This window comes from Thamnophis elegans, chromosome 10 (assembly GCF_009769535.1).
Source record: "Thamnophis elegans isolate rThaEle1 chromosome 10, rThaEle1.pri, whole genome shotgun sequence".
NCBI classification, from domain to species: domain Eukaryota; kingdom Metazoa; phylum Chordata; class Lepidosauria; order Squamata; family Colubridae; genus Thamnophis; species Thamnophis elegans.
In genome coordinates, this window is record NC_045550.1 from 25,832,424 (window position 1) to 25,856,586 (window position 24,163).

Genomic DNA, 24,163 nt, shown 5'->3' on the forward strand with positions numbered 1-24,163 from the left:
TTTTTTGGGGGGGGGGGGGATTTTTATTTTTTTGGTGTTTTCCTAGCACTGTCATAGTTTGTGGGTGTGGGTGGGTGTGTAATGTCCCACAGTTATCTATGCATTAATAATGATCTAGTAATATTAATAATATCTAGTAATTAGTAATATCTAGTAATAACATCGTCTTGGCCACTCCCACCGGGTCACATGGGTGGCAGGCCACTCCCATCCGGTCACATGGGCAGCAAGCTACTCCCACAAAGGAGGCCACGCCCACAGAGTAGGTTCAAACAATTTTTGAAACCCACCCCTGTATTGTAGGTAGGGGGTCCTTGGTAATGATACAATTGTATGGAGAGATATGTATCAAGCTTGTGTGTTTTGGGACATCTATAGAAGTGTGGAGGATGGGTCCAGTGTTTCTCATCCATTGGTAATTTGGCCTTTCTTGGTTAGGTCACTGAAGTTTGGATAGATCAACAATCTCCCACTGCCTTCCCAAAGAATCCGTGTTCTAGGGTTTACTGATCCTGAAGATAATGTGAGTTTCTTACAGAAAGAAAATGCAGGGGAATAAGAGGGGGTAGGAGCAATTGATAACTTTCAATTTATAATTTTTAATACATTTCTTGAGTTCCTCAACTTGTGATTCTGAATTCTACACTTTGGCTTGGGTTCAGCTATTAGGAGTAAGAGAAAAATGCACAGAACATGTAATGCTCATTTCAGAATGGAAGGCAAAAAAAAAAAATTCCTAGGTATTTTCCATGCATTTTCTATTTCACACGGGTCATACAATGGATGGGGAGATATGATGAGCTATTTCGGAGTTTGATGGTGGCATTCATGCTATCAGATTTTCAAAAATTAAATATACGCTATATTGCCAAAAGTATTCGCTCACCCATCCACATAATCAGAATCAGTTGTGAGCGAATACTTTTGGCAATATAGTGTATCTGCCGATTTTAGAATGTGGCACTTTATCGGCGCCAAGTAAGAAATGAATCTTTTCCTGCCAATTCAGTAAGTACAGGGGGAGAAACATTGTTGCGCATGTGCAGAGCAGAGAGCTTCTATTCCTACCACTAAGTACATAACGTTGGTAAAATGCAAGGAGAGAAGCAGCCCGTAAACTTTAAGCCGTCGCATGGCGCGATTCTTCAACAAGGTTAGAGAATGTCCCATATTCACCGGATGAACGTAACAGACTATGCAAATCCAAAAGAAGAATTTCTTAAGGCGCTTAATTATGACTTTTCTTAGAACGGCTAGATCGAAAAAAGATATTTGAAGGAACGCTAAATTAAGAGGTGACTCTCGGTACTACATTTCCCAGCGGCCCTTGCGACGAGAACGCATTAAACACAGGATAGGGCCGGACGGAACTAGTGAAGGCGGAAGCAGCTGCGTTGGAGTGGTCCTGTTTGTCCTCGGTAATAACTGTTTCTTTTCTCCCCTTCCCGTGTTGGGCTTTGCAGGTGTCTCCCTTCCTTTGCTTTCCATCCTCGTCCCCTCATTTTCTGGGTGATGTACGGGGTCCTTAATGCCGTTCTCTTCCTTTTCGCTTGTTCCCCATAACCACAAAGTGATAGTTGATGGTCCCCACCAATTCTGGTTGCTCTTCTTGGACTGCCGATACTACCGCTACAGTAGTTCACATTCAAGCAACAGTTGGGCAACAATTGATCTTCGAAAAGAAAGACGCTATATAATTTTCTATTATAGAAAATTAAAGTTCATGATCAGATTACGCTATATAATCATGTCATAAATCAGCCTCAGTTTTCTCGAACTCCGCGCGACCCTGGTCTATAATTCAGTCTAAAGTACATTCGTGGTGCGGATGTGTTGTATTTGGGAAAACATGCAGCATACTGTGCCATAAAGGTACAATTAAAAAAAAATTGGAATCCTTAACACTGTGTCGTTGAGAGGATATTCCATTTTCTGTGACTTTGTGAACATTCATCCTTTTCCTATAGGGTGCATTTCTCTAATACTAACGCTGCTTTACAGGGTAGTCTTAAATATTTTTGATACATATTTTTATGACAAGCTTCAAGAAGGATGACATAGGATTGAGAAATGCTTGTTTAAGGATTCCTGGCTGAACCACATTATGTATAAAATGTACATTGCTTTGATTCATCAATCAAAAATTACTACCTTTCTTCCCTCTTTAAGTAAAACTAAAACTATGATTATATGTGAGTAAACTAAAACAAATACGGTTTGATCCTGTGAGGAAATCTGCTTTCCACTTATGAAATGTTGCATTGCTTCTCAGTCTGCATGGAGCAGTAAAAAAATGTATGTTTGAGAGAAAATGTTGAAAGACAAAGGGCTCTTAAATATCTTTTTTAGGCTTTCAGTTTTTAAGGAATGAATCCTGACATTCTGATTTCATTTCAAGCCTATTATCTGGCCTAAATTAACTCTTTACTTACAATTATAAATATTGTTAATTCCATTATTTAATACCACTTGCAAGCTTTCAGAGTATTAATGCGCTATTTTACATAATCCGTGCTTTTGGTTGCTAAAAGAGCCTTACAAATACAATCTATACAAGAGCTAGAGAGAAACTGGGTACTTTTTCTTATGGTTCAAGGATAAAACTTCAACTTTTAAAATTTGTTGAACTTTCCATGGTTTGAAGGCTTGGTGACATATTTTAATGTATACATAAAAATAAAGATATGCAATTCAAATTCAAGTAAAACACTAATAATATGAGAAGCCTAAAATGCTTAAAACTTTCAATTCTTTTTATTGATTACAGGTATTCAAGTGCTATTGAGTTTTTAATTAATAAGTTCAAAAGCAGTGAAAGAAAATGTAATGTTAAAGATTTAAGAAAATTATATTACACTTTTTATTTGATATAGATCAAATAACTAATAGTGTACATTTTTTAAAAAATAGGGTTTTTTTGCAGTGTTCTCAATAGAAAATAGTATTAAAGAACTTTACTCAGTGCAGATATTCAAGGTAAAAACTTTCAGACAGATGGTTATCCACTCTCCGTTTGAATATATTCAGTGACAGGAAAACTTTAACCTCCCCAGATAACTGATTCCCGCATCAAATTTTGAGGATGTATTATCTAACATTGTCAAAAACGTCCTTTCTTAATGCATTAGTAAGGGTCCTGCAACTTAAATGTATTACTCTAGGTCCTTCACCTTAAATTTAATATGATACCCATTCAGGTATTTCGAAAGTACTATCAGATTTCCATAACTTTTTCCAAGGACTAAATGTAAACTATTCATTCAATACCTTTTATATAGGTTAATTTCTATTACCCTGACCATCTTCACTGACATTCTGTGAACCTAATCCAGTTTTTCTGATTTTCTCTGTGTCAAAGATTACTGTTCAGAACTAGACACAGTGCTTCATGGTGGGGTCTGACCAGTTAAGTACTGTTACTTTCAATAACTTGGATAATATATTATTCATAATACAGCCTAAAATTGCACTTAACATTTTGTACTCTTATCACACTGTTTACTTAAATGTTCTTTGCAATCAGTTACTATTTCATTTTTTTTATAAATATGAAATTAAGTTCCCCATATCATTTTTTATTTTCTAAATAAAAACTTTGCTCATTTCTTCAACTTTTTTCAGTTAATTTCAGCTAATTTCTCCAACCTAATCTCAATTTCAATTTTATTTGCATTCTGAAGAATTAGCAACCTCACCCATTTTTTAAATTCAATAAATATTGTATCTCCATGTCGTTAATAAAAATATGAAAGAGTATAAAGCCCAAGATAAGTATGACATCCCATTTGATACCTCTCTTCAGTTTGTTGAATATCCTATTGAGCAGGGACGTGCAGTCAGGGGAGGTAGGGGAGGCAGAGCCTCACCACGGTCATCATGAAAAGAAAAAAAAAAGAAAAAGGAAAAAGGCTGAGCTAGTTGCTGCCAGAGTCACAGTGGATGACTCTGCTTAGTGCTTAACTTTTAAAAAAGCCTCTAAAAAACTACAGGAGGAGGTGGGAGAACGAGGTGCCTCATCTAGTCTGACTTTGTGATCACTCGAGCAGAGCTAAGCAAGGGTTAAAAGCTGAAAAATTCCTGACATAATGAGGCACGTGGTTCTCCTGCCTCCTGTAGAGGGCATTTTTTAGAGGCTTTTTTAAATAGTTAAGCAGAGTCATCCACATAGTGACTCTGGCAGCAACTAGCTCAGCCTTCAGCTCTTGTCTTTTTCCTTTTACATTTTTTTTCTTTTCATGATGGCAGGCAAGAGCAGAGTTGAAATCCTCTCTGAAACAGCTGGAAAGGGTATGTGATTGCATGCAGAGCTACGGTGCCTTTTCACACACACACACAGACCCCTGGATAAAAGTATATAAGCCCAGCTTCACTGATTACAAGTTTGAAAAGGCAACGTGGCTCCATCTGCAATCAAAGGCTAGGATGGGAAGGCAGTAGGGGAATGGAGGGGGGTATGGCAGAGGAGCTGCTTTCAAGCCATTGGAAAATATATCCAATCCAACTTCTGTGTTTGTGTTTGTTTGAGATTGAGTGAGTGAGAGAGGGATCCAACTTCTCTGTGTGCGTATGTCTGTGTTTGTGTTTGTTTGAGATTGAGTGAGTGAGAGAGGGATCCAACTTCTCTGTGTGCGTATGTCTGTTTGAGAAAGGGGGGAGGGAGGGAGAGGGAGGAAGGAGGGAGAGGGAGAAGAAAATGATGGAAAACTTTTTTGCAAAGGAGAAAAACAAATGCTGTTGCTTTAAATCGGAACTGAGCATGCCTGGCTGTGGAATTCTGGGAGTTGAAGTCCACAAGTCTAAAAAAATTTGAAACCCCTGTGTCAGTGCCTCACCAGCCATAAACCTCACCGCATGTCACTGCTATTGAGTATGATTTTTGAAACAGCTACATTCCCATTTAATTGTGATGCTATCCAGCCCACACTTAAGTACGTTGTTAATCAGTATTTATCAAATATATTTCAGATGTCAAGATATATTATGTCCCACAATCTGTTAAGAAACTTACCCACTCAAAAATGAGATAAAATTAGTCTGGAAAGCTGTGTAGTATCACATTGATTAATAAGAACTTTGGAAGCAATCTCTTTATAATCTTTTAGAACATTCCTAGTATCAATGTCAGAGTAGCTAGTCTGTAGTTTGCTGTTTTTTTGTGAATTCTTTGCTGCTTCAAAAAAGCAGGTTTTTAAAAACTTTTGAAAGGGATCCACACCTAATTGGTTAGATGACCGATCCCATGGCAGACATCAACAATATTGCTTTTATTTCTTCCACTACTTATTTTAATTTAGATGCTCTCTGCAGCATTGTTAAATTGATTTCTTTAGATTTCTAAGCAGGAGTTGATATTTTAACAGATAGTGGAACTCCTCCCCTTTCTATGGTTTCTATTCCTTTGAATTGTTTCCTTTACTGCTCTTCTTCAGTTGGGAGTCACTATGTCTCCATTAAAATTAATAAAGCATATTAGCTTTTCTGTATCGATAGTTCATATTCATCTTGCTTATATTTTATATTTTGAGTATTAGTGTATAGTCAGTGAAGGTCATGAGCTTCATGAACCAGTGATCTTGCTGACTTTTATTTGAATGGTTTAAGAGGCTCCATTACAGAAACACTCCCACTTTCTATAGTGCAGTTTTCCAATTCTTTTGCTTCTGCCCATCATAGGATGCAGTTAAAACCCTTCTAATCAAGTTTCACATGCTTTGGTCAAACACTCTTTGGAGATATAAAACTTGTCTTGTGACAGTGGTTCATCACCTAGTTCAGTGTTTCTCAACCTTGGTGACTTTAAGTCCTGTGGACTTCAACTCCCAGAATCCCCCAGCCAGCTGTGCTGGCTGGGGGATTCTGGGAGTTGAAGTCCACAGGACTTAAAGTCGCCAAGGTTGAGAAACACTGACCTAGATTACTGAGACCATCATCCTGGAGACCAAATCTCTCCCACTGAGCCAATTTGTGTAGCCAGTTATTGAATTGAAGTATCTTTCTTTCTCTTTTTAATCTTTTTTCCATGAACTACAAAAATAGATAATACCATCTCATCTCCCAGAATCTTTTGAGTTTTGTTCCAAAGTTTTCAAAGCCATTCTTTGCAGTATTATTTCTCCCCTCGCATATTAGCAGGAAAAAAATTGGGGGGGTGGAGGGCAGGTTGGACCTGATAGATCTTGGAAGTTCCTGATTCTCACTCAAGGCAATTGATGGGTCCAGTTGGCATATATATGTTTCAGTTACTTATTGTGCTTGAGTCTTCTGTTTGGCTTTTTATAGAATACAGTTGCATCCTCTCCACCTTTTAACTTCCTCCATCCTGTCTTCCATTCTTCAGCGTTTCTTTCAGCTGTAAGAGTTAGAAAATGGTTACTGAGTTCCAGCAAATAGTACATCTTTTACATCTCTTGCTATTGCTCTAATCCATTGAAGTTATTCGTCTGTTTGGCTGTTTCTTCATGGTGATTTGTTTCCACTGTCAATTTCTTTTACAGCCTATGAATTGATAAATCCTTAATTTGCTGCCCCTATTCTTTGAATTTCCTTCAAAAACTGCTACCAGCCTGCGTTTATTGTTAGTATTAAATATTATCCCCTTCTTGTTCATTTCCTATTATATAAACAGCACATAGTCTTAATATAATTATACCCTGTTAACAGGTAAAATTACCCCTCTCTCTCTTGCATTTAGCAGACCACTAGTTTGATACCATTGAAATGTCCCCAGTGAAAAGGCATTCTGTAGTTATGATGAAAGGATCAAAATTGTCTTCTCATCCTTTAGTTGTGTTGCTTAATGGATAGTGAAGAAAGTTAGCACCCACCCCTCTTAGAAAAATGAAATATTCTGGGAAATATTAAGAAGGCAGAATATTGTATTTCCCTGGATGAGAAAAGGAGAAACAGTTTTTTAAAGACAGAGCATCTCCCTGTTGCCAGCAGATATTTGGTGAACTGGGCCAACCTACAAAACAAAAGACCTCAGCGCCAAGGTGATGGGATTAAGACATAATAGGATTATCTAGCCTACCACATGGCAAAACCAAACCCCTTAATTACATCACCCAGCAGGATTCAACCAAACTTGATTCAGACAAACATGACTCCACAAGGGAGTCTGCAATCAATAAGATACATGCCCTTGCCACAGGAACAGGAAGCTCAATTTCAAAGCCCAAGAGAAGCTATAAATAACACTCACTCTCCATGTGGTCAGCTACCAGACTTCACACCCATGTGGTCCTGTTCACCATTAAATCATCCTTCCAAGCAGCCTCCATGTTTTCAGTGTCTTTCTTCCCACTTGGAACTGAACCCAGATGGACATTTCTTCCAATAACAGATAACTAAAAAATTCAGGTAATTTGCAACAATGCATAGATAGGTGCAGATCTGGGCTCAATTTTTAAAGGCCTTATAAGCATAAATCAGTCTGGAAAATATTTGTACCTGGTAGACATGTAATATCACTTAATTCAGTTTTACTTGAATCTTCTAAACAGTTTTCAGGAATAAAATATAATGCACTATATGAGCCAAGCTTAGTTTTCATTACTTTTGGCCAAGTGATATTTGATTATATTTGTTGAAACAATCACTTCTTCATTCTATTTAAGTACGCATACACACTTTGGATTCACTGAATAAATGCATTTTCTATGAGAAAGATAAATAAGATTCTCTCTTCACATTTAGTAGTCTTCGCTTAGTGTGCTATTTCCACATCCTCATGTTCCATTTTGTGTGGGATGTGAAAAGAGAAATATCTATGACCAGCTCTTGTAATATATTAGATGTAATGAACTAGTGTTGAAAATCTTTGTGCTATTTTACAAATTATTATTCTCCCATGTTTTAATGAGAAAAGGGTTAAGACAACCTAGAAATATAGTAATTTGGAAAGTTTCTTTTTCTTTCTTTCTTCATAACATTTATAAATCAGTTCTCAATATGAATTGTTATTCCATTACAGAGAGGAAAACTTTCTCATTGGTTCCAAGCCATACCTATGTGACTGTTAGAGGAAAAGGACACAAAATGTTTAGTATAAGATTACATGAATTAATTATTCTATTTATAAAGTACTTTGGAATTTTTAAATTCCAAATTGAATCCTTCCAAAGTGATACGCACAGAATGAATAAAATAGTGGTATATTTAGAAGGAATTGTGTTAAGAAATTACTTTGGCATATACAGCCATCCTAAGAAAGAGAGCAATAAAAAGTAAAGCACTGAATGTTCTCTTAGTCCTCTGCTAAAAGTCCTTAACGGAAAGGGATTGCGCAATGGGCACTGACAGTGAAATTGTCCTGGCTCTGCTTGTGGACAGAACTGATTACTGATTACAGGCAAAAATAATATACAAGTGAAGTCTGTGCTTAAGAATATCTTGAAGCCAAATTGATAGTTCTTAATACCAACAAATTAGCCACTGTAACATGCCTTTTGCATAACTTGGAGCAAATGGTTTGTTACCAAAAAATTTCAGAGGGGGTGACATGGTCCCAAGTTTAATTTGTCTGGGACAGTATCAAACTATTACCACCGGTTATGTAAAAATAATTTATATTCCCATCTTTGACCATCATGTGGTGTGGCCTAGAGCAATTAAAACAAAATGATGGAATACAACACTTGGTAAAGATGACAATTTTTTTTTTGTAAAACTGACAAGCAAAACCTATCTAATAGAACATTTTTTGTAGGACAAAACAAATTGTGACTGTTTGGCAGAATGTAGAGGGCTTTCTTTGAATTCTGGTAATGCTTTATTGCTGCCTTCAGAATCTGGGAGCTGATGCTGCCTTTGGGGAGGATCACTAGTGCCTACTATCCAATAAGTCCTTTACTTGTGCATATTGGTCTGGAAAAATTGATGTGAGAAGCAGTTGTCGTCTTCTGGGTACGATGGATGAACCATAGTAACTGCTGGGACTTTATTGAATTATAAAGAAATTCTATTTATCGGAATCCGTGCAAGGGGGGAAGTTATATGGTGTCCCTTGCTAGTGCTGTGCAGCATCTCCTTCCTCTCTTGGCAAACTTGCAGTCCCAGGCATTTGACGCCTCATTAAACATATATCCTTTCATTTCCAGCCTCCCGGCAATGTTTTTCACTATCTCCTGCCAAAAAATGCCATAACTGCTATTCTTTATCATGGTTGCTTCAGTTTCCTTGCCTATGCGCATATTGCTGCTAGTGAGCAGTAGTGTGACGTTTGCTTTGGAACAAGAGTCACATTTGTCCTAGGATTTAGAAGGGTAGGGGATTTGGGTTAGGATTAGGAGCAAAATAATAGCTATACTTGAAAAAATGTTCTGCTCCTTTTGCACCAACAGCATATTTTTTATTGTTTATTATTATTATTTTATTAAATTTACTATCCATCTTGCCGCATATGATCCAGCTGATCCAGTCAACCAAGTAGTAACCATTTTTTAAAGCCATTCTAGCTGTTGCAGATGAAGATGGAGAACAATATTTTCTGGGTATAAACATTTCTTCTCTGAAAAAGGAAAAAAAATAATCTGCAAAATCCAGATTGGTGACAATACCACAGCAGGCACCTCTTGGGAAGGAGGCTTATCTAGTTCCACTCCTTTCCTCCACTTTTCTATCCTGCACAGAATTATGGAGGGAAGATTTGAAATGTAAAAAGTATACAGTCAGATTTTCTAGAGAAGGCTTTTTTGTGGGACCATTTTGTCATCATATTGGTAGCAAGGTTACCTAAGGGACAGTTGGTTTGGGATTAAAATGAATCCTGTCCTTGCCACTTGACTGAGCTGTGTAATCATAGGTCCCATCCTATGCATCCATATGCATTGTTCATGCAAACAGAGCCATTCTGTCTTCAGTAGAGAAAATCACATGATTAGAGAAAGATAGGAGCATAGGAAGATTTTGGAGAATGAAGTGGCAGAAGTTAAGAAATCTGTATTTTCAGTTTTCTGCTACATTTATATAAAGAGACATCTTTGAATGCCAGTAAATGAGAAAAGTTTAGAGGATGTGCTATCAGGATTTGGCATATTGAAAGCAAAGGGTACTTTTCATTTTATGGATATAAATTATTTGTATGAGTGTTAATACTGAGGAGAGGACAGCTATACAGTCATTCTACCTCTTATTCTAAAGCCTGCTCTTTTCCCCACAAGCTCTTCTGCTGATTGTATTGTTTGCCCAGTTTGAGGCCTAATATGATGCAGTTTTGGCTTGTGGTTTTGAGAAATTTATACAGACCTATTTACAAGGAGGTTTCTTCTGGGTGCACTCAAGGAACCACCTTGATTGAATATAGAATAATAGAGTTGGAAGGGACCTTGGAGGTCGTCTAATCCAACCCCCTGCTTGAGCAGGAGACTCTATACTATTTCTGATAAATGATTGTTCGGTCTCTTTTTGAAAGTCTCCAGTGATGGAGCATCCATCATGTCTCAACGCAAGGTTGGTTTGTTCTCACTGGTAGGAAATTTCTCTTTTTTAGATCGTGGAATTCCACTTTGGATTGAATGGAAGGAATGGCGATCAGAGAGTGTTGTTTATTATTTCCTAGACTAGAGGAAGAGTTTTTTGGGAGAGATCATGCTGCTCCTTTTTGCTTCTACTTAATTTTACTCCAGTGTCATGTCATTCTTTCTCAGCTCCAGCCAGGGTGCTTTGGGCAACTGATCTTCCTGATCATGGATGCGTCCGGTCTGCCATTCCCCCTTCCTTTGGGGCGTGATATTTCTGCAGACTGAAATAGTAGCAGCTCTTTCATCATTGTCAGCTCATCTCTACTTTGCTCTCATCCTTTCCAGGTTTCTGTCCCTGTTCAGTGTCTGCATTTCCTGTCTCCAAAAGCTATGTCTTGCTTGCCTGAATTGTATTTTATTTATATAACTTCACTCACTTTCTTTCTTGTTTCCATTTTCTTGTTCTTCATGCAAATTTAGTATTATCTGCAAATATAATTGCCAGGCATTTGGAAATTAAAATTTGAGAAACTAACCTGAAAGACCAATTGCATTGAATTATAATGGTGCTTTTCTCCCCAGCATCATTTGATGGCAGTTTTTGATAAAGGCTTATGATTTTAAAATCCTGATCATAGATGATTCCTTCGCTGTCTAGAATGAATGCAGCCTTACAGTCTTATATTCACTTTCCCCGATATAAAAGTAAAGGTAAAGGTTCCCCTCGCACATATGTGCTAGTCGTTATCCGACTCTAGGGGGCAATGTTCATTCCATTTCAAAGCCGAAGAGCCAGCGCTGTCCGAAGACATCTCCGTGATCATGTGGCCGGCATCACTAAACGCCGAAGGTGCATGAAATACTGTTACCTTCCCACCAAAGATGGTTCCTATATTTCTACTTGCATTTTTACATGCTTTCGAACTGCTAGGTTGGCAGAATAAAAGTATATCCCTGATATACATTTTCTTTATAGCAATCCTACGTTTGGCAGGAGCAACTTTCTAACTTGCAAAGCTACAAATGCTGGAAATCAGACCAGATTTGTGGATAAGCTGCCACAAAAGCAACCAAATCTACCCTTTGCTAAGCTTTCCTCACTAATGTCTTTTAAACATTCATTAATTATTCAGAATCTATATATTAATTAGTTAAACTTGCCTAGTTTGGTTAAACTTGCCTGTAATACTTATAGTTGTAAGTGTCTAGTTTTAGTAGCATATATATACATACACATACACAAACACACATGTATGTATGTATGTATGTATGTATGTATGTATGTATGTATGTATGTATGTATGTATTTTCTCAAGGCCATTCCTCTCCTCTTTGTCCCCTGGTTTTCAAGACAGTTTTAAATAATCTTATTCCTATTGGACTCCTTGTTAATTTCATCTCTTTTGTTATTTATTGATGTGCTTTGTAGCAGGGCTTCTGCCCTTGATATATCTATACAATCCTACCTAATTCCCTTAGTCCTTTGGTCAGACATTAATTCACTTTTTTTCTTTGTTGTCATGTCTTTTTTTAGGCAAGTTTAAATGAATATCATTGACTCCAAGCTTCCTCCTGGTATTGAACTGGTGTTAGTAGCTGTGCTTATTCTAAGGAAACTGAAATGGGGAAAAATGAACTGTTTCCTCTGTTGTGTGTTCTTTTATTTTTTAAGTGTTGTCTTTGCATGTTTAGAATTTCCTTGTGAACTGCAGTTGATTCCTTGCTCTTTGTGTAGGTCTTTGTATTCTATTAGAGAGAAAAATGAGAGGGTTTCTTTTTATTTTCCAGAAGGGGCTGTAGAATTAGGTAGCTGGTAGATATTGAACTGGAGAAGGGGTCATTGGTCAAATAGATGTGAATTTCTATGGTTCTAAAAGATGAAGGAGGATTAGGGCAAGGGTGGGATATGGATTTCTTGCTATCCACCTGGCTGGATTCAAAGCTATTTACTGGCTTATGACAAGTGTTACAAGCATGCCTAAGGTGCAATTTCTTCTTTTGGTTTTATAAAGAGATGTGTTAAAGTTTTGAAATAGCTTCTGAAAAGAGACGGAAAATGAAAAGAAATCAAATTCTGGAGTAGTGTTTAAAGAGATTAAAGATCAAGATTGTTAAAAGCAAAGGGAAGGAATATAAAGTTGATTTATTAGATCAAGATTAAAATATATATGTTGTTGTTTCTGGTAGCTTTTATTGGATTTTCATTGACCAGGACTGGATGATGAGGCTGTAAAAATTTGTTTATAGACAATAAGAGATATGGGAAGAAGATAATTTTTATGGCAATATCAGAGAAAGTGATAAGTTACTAAAATTGCTTATGTTTGTCATGAAAAGGAAAGTCATTTCTTTATACTGTATATCTCTTTTTCATTTTTCTTAGCATCAGGAGTTTTGTCCATGCATGTAGATACCAAAGTCCTGGTACAACGGCATATAATTGTCCTTGTTTCTACATCTCAGGGTTAAAACCATATCCCTACCTCCTAAACTGGGACATATTTTACTATTTGGGATGATTTAGGAGTGAAAAGATACCTTTTTTCCCCTCGTAACAACTCACAGATCCCATCTCAAATAATTGAACATAGTGCTGCCCACTCCTTAAACATCTAGACCCCATGCCTAATGCCCCTGGGAGGTCAAAAAGATTTAACCTCAGACCCTAATTATAATAAGTTGCTTACTCTTGGCTCACTGTCCCAACTTCAGATGTGTAGCTCTTTGGAGAAAAGTCCTTAATTTGCAGGAGGTGAGGGATTATGTATCTGTCTCTGGGGAGGGGTGGGGGGCTATAGGACTTACTACTTTGAGCTACATAACAACAGAGACATTTGGGAGAGATGCAGTCCCAGTCATATTGTACCAGTTTAGTATCTTGGGGTGGGGGGTGGGGGGAGTGCAGATGGACTCTGGATCTCTGTTGGCAAAGTCTTCTATTGATGCTCTGCAGAGTGGGGAGAGGCACTGTTTTCATGTGCCTGGAGACTAAATGAGTAGACCATTCCAAAGGGGTTTCTAATTCAAGTTGTTAGGAGTCTCCTTGCACCTCTCTCTCGTTACTAATACCGTTATTTTATAAGAAGTTCCAGTTCTACAGTAGGCCATAAAGAGTGACATTGCGTATGTATGAGTGCTAAATGACACATGGTGCTGTCATGCAAGGGCACTTTGCTGCTCCCTGAGCACCAATTGAGAGCTGTTCCCTTTGTGCAAAATGAGTGAAAGCAGGTGGAAGGAGAGATGGGTTTTGGTCACTGCCAACCCCAGGGAGGGTGGAAGCTGAGTCCCCGGGGTCAGGAATAAAGTTGACATATGTCCCACCTACGCAGTACTGTGGGGCAAAGATCTAGTGCTTTTGTCAAGCCAAACGGGCTGTTATTTCTCTCCTAAGATCGAGGTTCTAAGGTAAATATGCTATTGATGGATTGAGTGGAATCGGAAACCTCAAAAAGCTAAAAATACAGTTTGCTGCCAGGAAGCAATACCAGCCGCTAGAAGCTCCTGGGTACCACTACAGCCTTTACTACTAGCAGCTGTGTTTGTGCAGTTATTGGAGAAGGATTTTGTGCTCTTAGGGCACAAACTTTTAGAGCTCATGCTCTGACATCTCACTTGACTCTGTTTTCCTTAAAGGAATGGACACTTTACCCAAAATTAATTGCTGAAGCTTTTCCCTGTGAACACACTTCATTTGACATGGGCTGTCAAGACTAGAGCTCCAACAGGAATATATTCTAAAGTTGTCTGTAGGAAGAGCCCAATTGCAATTATAGTTTTTTTTAAAAAGAGGCAAGTTACATTTTGATGGGTTGATTCTTTTAGCACAATTTGTGAATATTTTCCCCTCCCATCTTTTACCATCATGCCACTGTTCTGGGTCTTGTTTGCACTTTTTCTTGAATTAGGCAGAGCAACATCTGGATCTGAGCACTGACTGCAATCTTCTCTTTGACCCTTTGTGACTAACTGAGGGATTTCGGATTTCATTTGCTTAAGGTCCTTTCCCATCCTTTTGTAGATACCTCTACAATAAGGCTTTAAGAGGGAGCTGAACATGCAGAATATCTAAGTTGTGCTTTTCTTTGTAGATTCAACAACATATGGAAGAGTTGTTACCATCTCTAGGTTTGCAGAAAATGCTACACTAGACTAAACTGGAGCTGAGTTTCTTACAGTTCTTTGTCTTGTGCAAATCTAGGTATTATCTTAACATATCATTGAACGATATCACATTAAGCCATGCTACAGTTTAATTTGGGAGGTGGCATAGCATATTATGTAAATACAGCTGTCAAATGAGCCAGGTTTACGGTTTAACCATCTTGTACAAACCCAGCTTTTCAATTGTATCAGTTGCTAGAAAAGTGGTACTGTAATAAAATAAAGCAATGAAATCAAGATACATAGAGCGAGGGGAACAGACATACTTTTGATAGTGGTGGGGAGAGAAGGATCCACTGAAGCATCTTTCAGATAAGGAATGAGAAGAAAAAAGAATAACGAGGGGACAGAGAATATTCTGTGGACTTGGGGAAAATTAATATGGAGCACTAGAACTTTATTTCAGGTGCAGAAAAAAATGGAGAAAGAGATGGAAAGAAAGCAAGGCTATGAGGGGAAACTGCAAAAAGAGCAACATGCTGTGAAACAGAAAAAGAAGAAGAAAAGCTAACAGATGTTTAAGAAATATAAACATGCCAAGAAAGAAGAAATCCTGCTGTCCAATGCAGAGAGGAAGAAGGGCCAATAGACAAGTGTACACAAAACATAGCTAAACTTCAAATCAAATCTTTGTGTTGCACTTTGGAATTATTAAATCATTGAAAGTGTTCTTCAGAATAAGCTGAATATCAGGTCCCTACTCTAGAAGCTGTTTGCTGAACTCTAATCCCAGACTTTTGTTTTTAGCTGGACATCCTGCCTAGTTTTGAAGTTAAATAATTCCTTGTGTTGTTTTTCAATTTTCTTGTCTTGTGGTATAGATTAAAGGACCTGCTACAGAAGTTAGAGAACAAGTTAGAAGTTGTGTTGTTCAGCATAGTGTGAAAAGGAGATACGCCAAGGGACACTGATTCAATTCTCTAAGCATGAAATGGATTGGTGCCGAGGCGTGGCGGGGGGGGGGAGCATCTGATGGAGTGTGTAATAGACTGCGGATACAAGGGAGATACAAGATCTTGAGAAATAAAATTTGTGAGCTGTACTTCCTCCTGTTCTCTTTGTTTTGCATCTTGTTCTGGGGGGAAAAATCCAAAATCTCTGCAGAGGTCGATGCAGTAGTTAGAGTCTAGTTAGACTTAAAATATCACAGAATAAAGCTTTTGAAGGATATCAGAAGTGGATCAGACTAAAGGCACATCTAGTCTTGTCTGTAGTTTGCAGTTCCCAGACATAATCTCCAAGATACATTAGGTTTCCACTATTTATAACTTACAACTGACCAGAATCTTCTAAATTGCCTTTTTCAATATTTTTAACTCTTTTAGTATCTTTGATCTGAGCTATGTTAAATTATCTCTAGCCACCACAGCCATTGGTCCAGTTATGCTGTTTGGGAATTATGGGAATTGTAGTCATAGACATCTAGAAGCCATATGGGAAAGGCTGCTCTAGTCTTTCAAAGCCAGCAACTAATGCTGCATTTTGTGACAGTGAATTCTATGAATAAAATGGCATGATATAAATAACTTTAGCCTGTTCTGAGCCTGTAGCTAATTAAATTAATTATGATCAAATATGTCTGTCTATTCTTTCCTCATCTCTGCAACTTTCAAACTGTTTAATTGAGTATTTGAGCATTAATTGCTTCTTGCTTGAGCATTTTGTTTCAAAATTAAAAGTCTCATCAGTGGGTTGCTATTGTTTGGGTGTGTTTTTTTTTTTACTGTTCTGCAATTGTTTACTCCTGCAATACCATTTTTTATATGTAACTCAGCTAAACATCTGTGAACTGGGTTGCCTTTGAATCCTTGTATAAGAGATACTGCAGGTTTTACAGTTAGGTTCATATTGTTTAAATTGTTAATACCACTTAACTAACTTAATTAACACTTTATATTGTTAATACTATATAAAGTGTTAATACCACTTTATAATGCCTTGGTAAGGCCACACTTGGAATACTGCATTCAGTTTTGGTCGCCACGATGTAGAAAAGATGTGGAGACTCTGGAAAGAGTGCAGAGAAGAGCAACAAGGATGATTAGGGAACTGGAGACTAACACATATGAAGAACAGTTGCAGGAACTGGGTATGTTTAGTTTAATGAAAAGAAGGACTAGGGGAGACATGATAGCAATGTTCCAATATCTCAGGGGTTGCCACAAAGAAGAGGGAGTCAAACTATTCTCCAAGGCACCTGAGGGTAGAACAAGAAGTAATGGGTGGAAGCAACTTAGAACTGAGGAGAAATTTCCTGACAGTTAGAACAATTAATCAGTGGAACAGCTTGCCTCCAGAAGTTGTGAATGCCCCAACACTGGAAGTCTTTAAGAAGATGTTGGATAGCCATTTGTCTGAAACAGTATAGGGTTTCCTACCTAGGCAGGGGGTTGGACTAGAACAGTGTTTTTCAACCTTTTTTGTGCAAAGGCACACTTTTTTCATGAAAAAAATCACGAGGCACACCACCATTAGAAAATGTTAAAAAAATTTAACTCTGTGCCTATATTGACCATATATAAAGTGTTTTTCCCACGGCACACCTTACACTATGTCACGGCACACTAGTGTGCCGCGGCACAGTGGTTGAAAAACACAGGACTAGAAGACCTCCAAGGTCCCTTCTAATTCTGCTATTGTATTGTTTGTATTGTATTGTGTTGTAAATACTGTATAGTCTTAACCAGTGATGAAATTCATTTTTTTTTACTACCAACTGTGGGTGGGGCTTGGTGAGCATGGCAGGGGAAGGATACTGCAAAATCCCCATTCCTTCCCCACCACACATTACATGGAACACCAGCATCCTAGCCACAACTGCATTTGCTGTAGAAAGTATGAATCTTCTCAGGGTGGCAAGGAGAATCAGAGGTTGTTGAAATGGCTGCAAATTCTGACAGCAAGAGAGGTTTAATAGAAAGTGTGACTGGCTGTGGCTTTTCAGACCGTGGCACAGTGCAAGTTGTGCTGCTTCATGATGACAAATTGTGGAAAGATTGTCTCGGCATAGATGAAGGATGGCTGAATGGCTGTCAGGGGAGGTGGTGGAGTGGACACACAAATTGTTCTCAGGAAGACTTATAATTTTCAAATCCAGTCTTGCTCAGCACAGGACCTGTTGCTTCAAGAGTCTAGAAACTTCTTTTCCTTAAGGCTATATTCTCTGGACTCACCTTTCCAAGCCAGCGCCCTTCATTCAGGTCGGAATTGATTATGATTGATTATGTACCATCAAGTCACTATGAGGACTCTTAGTGACATGTATAGATTTTCTCTATGGCAATCTGTCCCTAAATTGGTCTTCCAGATCTTCCATCAGTGCACCCATTGCTGCATAACTGAGTCCTCCAGTTATGACCTCCTGCTGGTCATCTTGTTATCTTTCCTTCCATCTTTCCAGCCTTACGGCCCTTCTCTAGGGAGTTAAGTCTTCACATAATGTGTACAAATCAAGTTGGAATACAGCTTTCATAATCTTCTGTAAAGATTGGTCATGTTAGCTGGGAACTTTGGAGACTGTAGTTCTGCACAAATGGAAGGCTGTAAGTCTGGGAAGTCCACTCCAAATGATTAACTCATTTGGCTTCTTGGCCTCTTCATGTCTGGTCAATTAAATCAACATCATCTGGCAGAGAGGGCTTCACAAACATGGCACACACATCATCAGACGATGCAATAATTTTAAGAGTGACAGATTGGCAGTGAAACCAGTACATCTGAAAGTTTTTGCATTTTCATTTAAAAAAAAAATCAGACCATTTTGACAATGTTCCTGGGGTCTTAAAAATTCTGGTTCCATCTCTGCTTCCAGAAGGTCCTTAAAACTTGATTTTTTTCCATCAACCTTGGGATCCCTTTGTGACCCTTCAAGATGGTTATATGATGTCAAATGATTTTTGTATTTCTGCATTCTTAGTGATATATGTGTGTGTGTGTGTGTATGTTCATTTTTTAGTTTTAAATGTTAATATGTTTATATGCCACCTAGAGTAACATTTTGTGAGATTGGTGGCTATATAAATCTAACAAATAAATAAATGTTTGTTTTTGGTCAGTTCAGGCTGCCAGTGGGTTAACTCCAATTTAGGCAAGAGAAACTGTCTCTAAATTAATTAAAATCCTGACACAGAACCAGAGATGTAGAATATATATTTTGTTTATGTTCACTTGAGGTTTTTTCCCAGGGTTCCCTGGTATTCATTTTTGAGCATTCAGATTCATTTAAGCTCTCTCTCTCTGTCTGTCTGTCTATTATATATATATATATATATATATATATATATATATATATATATATATATATATATATATATATATATATATATATATGAATATATATATGAATATATATATGAATATATATATATGAATATATATATATGAATATATATATATATATGAATATATATATGAATGAATATATATATATATATATGAATGAATATATATATATATATATATATATATATATATATATATATATATATATGATCATGAGCTAAAAAGCACTGAACAGAATCTGAGAACCTCTTTGTTTCAGCAACTGTGGTTGAAAGGAAGTACTGAAACCTGCAAATGTCAGCAGGTTTACAATAATAAATATCCCTAAATTTATTGTTGTCATCATGCTTTTGGACTCTGATTGGCTTGAAATCAAGCTCAGTAAACTTCCAATTCTAAAAATTGCAATTATATTTTTAGAAGCCAAATTGCATAAAACCAGTTATACATCAAACTAAGTGCAGGGTGGCTGAGCAGTGAATGTGATGACAAAATCTTGTGAGCAGATACAACATACAGATATAACTTGTTAGTTATTCTGGTTGTGTTCTGTTTCTTTAGAGCATATCCATATATACTAAGCTTGGTTAACCAAACAGCAAATTCCTTATTATCTGATGAGCAAGTACAACTGGGTGAATAGGGCATGTTTATAGTTTATTATCATTTAAATGTATAACTGCTATTAATTTCTAAGGACAAATATACATTTTTAGGGATCAAGGCAATTGTGGGACAAGGACAATTTTATCTGGAAGGCAACCATTAATTCAGCAAGCCTAAATCTGAATTGTAATATTCAAAGTGTGCAGTGATAGGCAACTTGGTTTTCTCAAGGTGTTTTTAGATTACAACACCCATAATTTCTTACTATTAACCTGACTAGCTGGAATTGAGCTGCATTATAGTCTGAAATGACAGGAGGTCGCCTATTCCTGTTCTGTCTAAAGAGAAGAAGTGATTTCATTGGAACTGCAGAAGAGACACAAATCATAGGTTTAAGAAGAGATGTACCGTATTTTTGGAGTATAAGATGCACCTTTTTCCTCAAAAAAGGGGTTGAAAATCTGGGTGCATCTTATACATAGAATACAGCATTTTTGGTCTCCTGAAGCCCCGCTCCCTTCACCAAAATGGCCATGCATACCCTCTAGGCTGGAGTATTGCAATGTGTTCTACATGGGGCTGCCCTTGAGGAGTATTCGGCGACTTCAGTTAGTCCAGAATGTGGCCGTGCGAGCGATTGTGGGTGCACCTCGCTTCACCCACGTAACACCTATCCTCCGCGAGCTGCACTGGCTACCTGTCGATCTCCGGATACACTTCAAGGTGCTACTTGCCACCCATAAAGCCCTCCATGGTAGTGGATCTGGGTACTTGAGAGACCGCCTACTGCCGATCACCTCCACACGACCTATTAGATCTCATCGATTAGGCCTCCTCCGAATACCATCCGCTGGCCAATGCCGACTGGCAACCACGCAGAGGAGAGCCTTCTCGATGGTAGCTCCGACCCAATGGAACGATCTCCCCGTGGAGATTCGTACCCTCACCACCCTCCAGACCTTCCGCACAGCCCTTAGAATCTGGCTATCCCGTCAGGCCTGGGGCTAAAGATTGTAACCCGCCCGAATGGTATGAATGTTGTGTTTTAATCACGTATTGTCTTATATGTAAAAGTCTGTTTTTTCCCCCTTCCTTGGATTGTGAGCCGCCCTGAGTCCCCCCAGGGAAAAGGGCGGCATATAAATAAACCTTACAATTACAATTACAATTATGGAGGCTTTCAGAGAGCTCCTGGGGGCTGGAGAGGGCGGAAATGAACAAAAAACAGACCGTTATACCCCTTCCCCAGTCCCCAGCAGCACTCTATAAGCGTGCATGCAATTTTTTTTGACAAAAAACAGACCCATTTTTGTCCCCGTCCCCCCCAGGAGCATTCTGCAAGCCTCCTAAGGCTATTCATGTTTTTTTTAAAAAAACAAGCAGGCCCGTTTTAGAAAAAAATGGGCCGTTTTTTGGGAGGTTTGCAGAGTGTAAAAACTTTTTTTTTTTACTTTTGGAAAGCTCTTTAACTGATTGATGAGAATTACATTGATCAAGTGCTGTGCGAGCAGAAACACAGTCTTAGGTGCTGCAGATTGTCAGTGATTTCCTTCTCTAGCACATGGATAAATACACCTGGAAACATCTATCTACCAACCTACCTACTCTCTCTCTCCCTACTTACCCACCTACTATATTTCTCTCTCACACACACACTCTACCTACCTACCTACCTACCTACCTACCTACTCTCTCCCTCCCTACCTACTGTGTCTACTGTATTTCTCTCTCTCTTTCTATTTTTTTCTCTCTATCCTTCTACCTACCTACCCTCTCTCTCTCTCTCTCTCTCCCAACCTAGCTACCTACTGTATTTCTCTCTCTCCTCTCTCTTTCTCTCTCTCTCTCCCTTTATCTACCTACCTACCTAACTAGGTTAGGTTAGGTTTAATTTATTTGTATGCCGCCCTTTTCCCTGAAGGGACTCAGGGCGGCTCACAACTCAAAAAGGGAGGGGAAATACAAACAGAGTTACAAAAACATAGAAACCATACATAGTTAAAAGCACAACAATCATACCATTCGAAGTGGGGCAGCGAGTCTTTAGCCCCAGGCCTGTCGGAACAGCCAGGTTTTAAGGGCTAAACTACTCTCTCTCTTTACCTACCTACCTACTGTATTTCTCTCTCTTTTTCTCCCTCTCTCTCCCTCTATCTACCTACCTACTTTTTTTTAATTTGCCTCTTCAAAACCTTGGTGCATCTTATACTCCAGTGCGTCTTATACTCCGAAAAATACAAGTAAGTTGCATATTGGGTAGTGCTTTAAGGAGGCTTCTTGTAGAAAAAGGAAGTTGTAGAATCTTCTCTGGAGATTGTAAGAGATGGCTGAATATATATATATTCAGTTATATATATATAACTAGCCCTCTGGAGAGCCGAAATAGAAACCTCCTACAAGACAGACACACACACCAACAAACTCCACAGACTAGAAAAATAACAGAAGCCCAACCCCCTCCACAGCAACTCATGAAACAAACAGTACATAACATATTAGACAGAACCCTCACCACAGCTGAAACCAATGTCCTTTCCAGAGGATTCAATTTTGCAGTCGCCCCTAAACACATCCCCACTGAAGACATTATATGCGGAGTTGAAGCTACACTCACCAAAATATTAGACGAGGGGGCAGACCTGGCATGTATAACTGAAACCTGTCTGGGCCAAGAGGGAGGAATCCCCCTCTCAGAAATGTGCCCAGATGGGTTCCAGGTGCTCCACCAACCATGACACCAGAGAAGGGGTGGGGGAGTAGCAATGGTTGTCCGGGAGTCGTTAGTTCCCCGCAGGAGCCCTGCCCCGGAGATTGTGGGGTGTGAGTCTCTTCTCTTGAATTTGGACCTAGGGCTTCAAGTGGGCTTGTTCTTGACGTACCTACCTCCCAGCTGCGTCACAACAGCCCTGCCTGTGCTGCTAGAGGCAGTAGCCGGGTTGGCGGTAGAGTTCCCCAGGCTAATGGTGCTGGGGGACTTTAATCTACCGTCTCTTGGGGAACACTCTGAAGGGGCACAGGAGTTCATGGCCTCCATGACAACCATGGACTTGACCCAAGTAGTTCAGGGCCCAACTCATAGAGCGGGACACACACTCGACCTCGTATTTCTCTCGGGGCAGTGGAGACATGATCTGGAACTAAGGGGAATAGAGACCTCGCCCTTGTCATGGTCAGATCACTCCTTGCTGAGGCTTGACTTCAGGACACTACTCCCCCACTGCAGGGAGGTGGAACCGATTAAGTGGTTCTGCCCCAGGCGCCTGATGGAGCCGATGGGATTTCAGAGGGAGCTTGGAGAGATACATGACTCCCTTGCCCGCAATCTGACCGAATCCTTAGTCACTGCCTGGAATGTTGTGGCAACTGAGGCACAGGATCGGATTGCGCCTTTGAGGCCTCTCCGCGGCAGTGGATCCAGGAGGGCACCTTGGTTCACCGAGGAACTCCGGGAGCTGAAGTGCCAAAAGAGACGGCTAGAGCGACGTTGGAGGACTAGTAACTCTGAATCTGATCGAACACTACTAAGAGCCTTCATTAGGACTTATCTAGTGGCGATACGGGCGGCAAAATACAGGCATTTTTCCGCTCTTATTGCGTCCGCGGAATCCCGCCAAGCCGCCCTGTTCAGGGTGACCCGCTCCCTCCTGAAAGGTGAGGGGGTGGGGGAACCCCTGCAGGGAAGAGCTGAGGAATTTGTTCAGTTTCTGTCGGATAAAATCACTCAGCTTCGGACAGACCTTGATTCCGCTTGGGCAATACCAGCCGAGATGCCGAGGGTAAGTCTCAGTCGGATTTCCTGGGATGAGTTCGAATTTGTCACCCCTGAGGAAGTGGACAAGGCCATGGGAGTGATGAGCGTCTCCACCTGTTTACTGGACCCGTGCCCCTCCTGGCTGGTTTCGACCAGCAGGGAGGTGACACGCGGCTGGCTCCAGGCGATTACCAACGCTTCTTTGCAGGAGGGGTCTTTCCCGCAACCACTAAAGGAAGCGGTGGTCAGGCCCCTCCTCAAGAAGCCTTCCCTGGATCCAGCCGTCTTGAAAAACTACCGTCCTGTCTCCAACCTTCCTTTTTTGGGGAAGGTTGTTTAGAAGGTGGTGGCGCTTCAACTCCGACAGACCTTGAATGAAGCGGATTATCTGGATTCCTTTCAGTCTTGTTTCAGGCCTGGGTACAGCACAGAAACCGCTTTGGTCGCACTGATCGATGATCTCTGGCGGGCCAGGGATAGAGGTCATTCCTCTATCCTGGTGCTTCTCGACCTCTCAGCGACTTTCGATACCATTGACCATGGTATCCTTCTGCGACGTCTGGAGGAGGTGGGAGTGGGAGGCACCGTTTTACAGTGGTTCTCCTCTTACCTCTATGGTAGGTCGCAGTTGGTGTTGGTTGGGGGACAGAGGTCGACCCCTAGGCCCCTCAAGTGTGGGGTGCCGCAGGGTTTGGTCCTGTCCCCCCTCCTATTTAACATCTACATGAAACCGCTGGGTGAGATCATACAACGGCATGGGATAAAATACCATCAATATGCAGATGATACACAATTGTATCTATCTGCTCCGTGCCAGCTCAGTGTAGCGGCGGACGTGATGTGCCGATGCCTGGAAGCTGTCAGGATCTGGATGGGGATGAACAAATAGATGCTCAATCCC

At 39.6% G+C, this 24,163-nt stretch overlaps 1 protein-coding gene across 1 annotated transcript in view; it reads left to right on the top strand.

Moving 5' to 3' along the window:
* The first annotated feature begins 1,110 nt into the window (after nucleotides 1-1,110).
* Nucleotides 1,111-24,163, top strand: part of R3HCC1L (R3H domain and coiled-coil containing 1 like) — a 46,719-nt gene continuing 23,666 nt past the window's right edge. The window contains exon 1 of the mRNA XM_032225392.1: nucleotides 1,111-1,418. The gene's annotated coding sequence lies outside the window, so the exon portion shown is untranslated. The remainder of the gene's footprint in view (nucleotides 1,419-24,163) is intronic.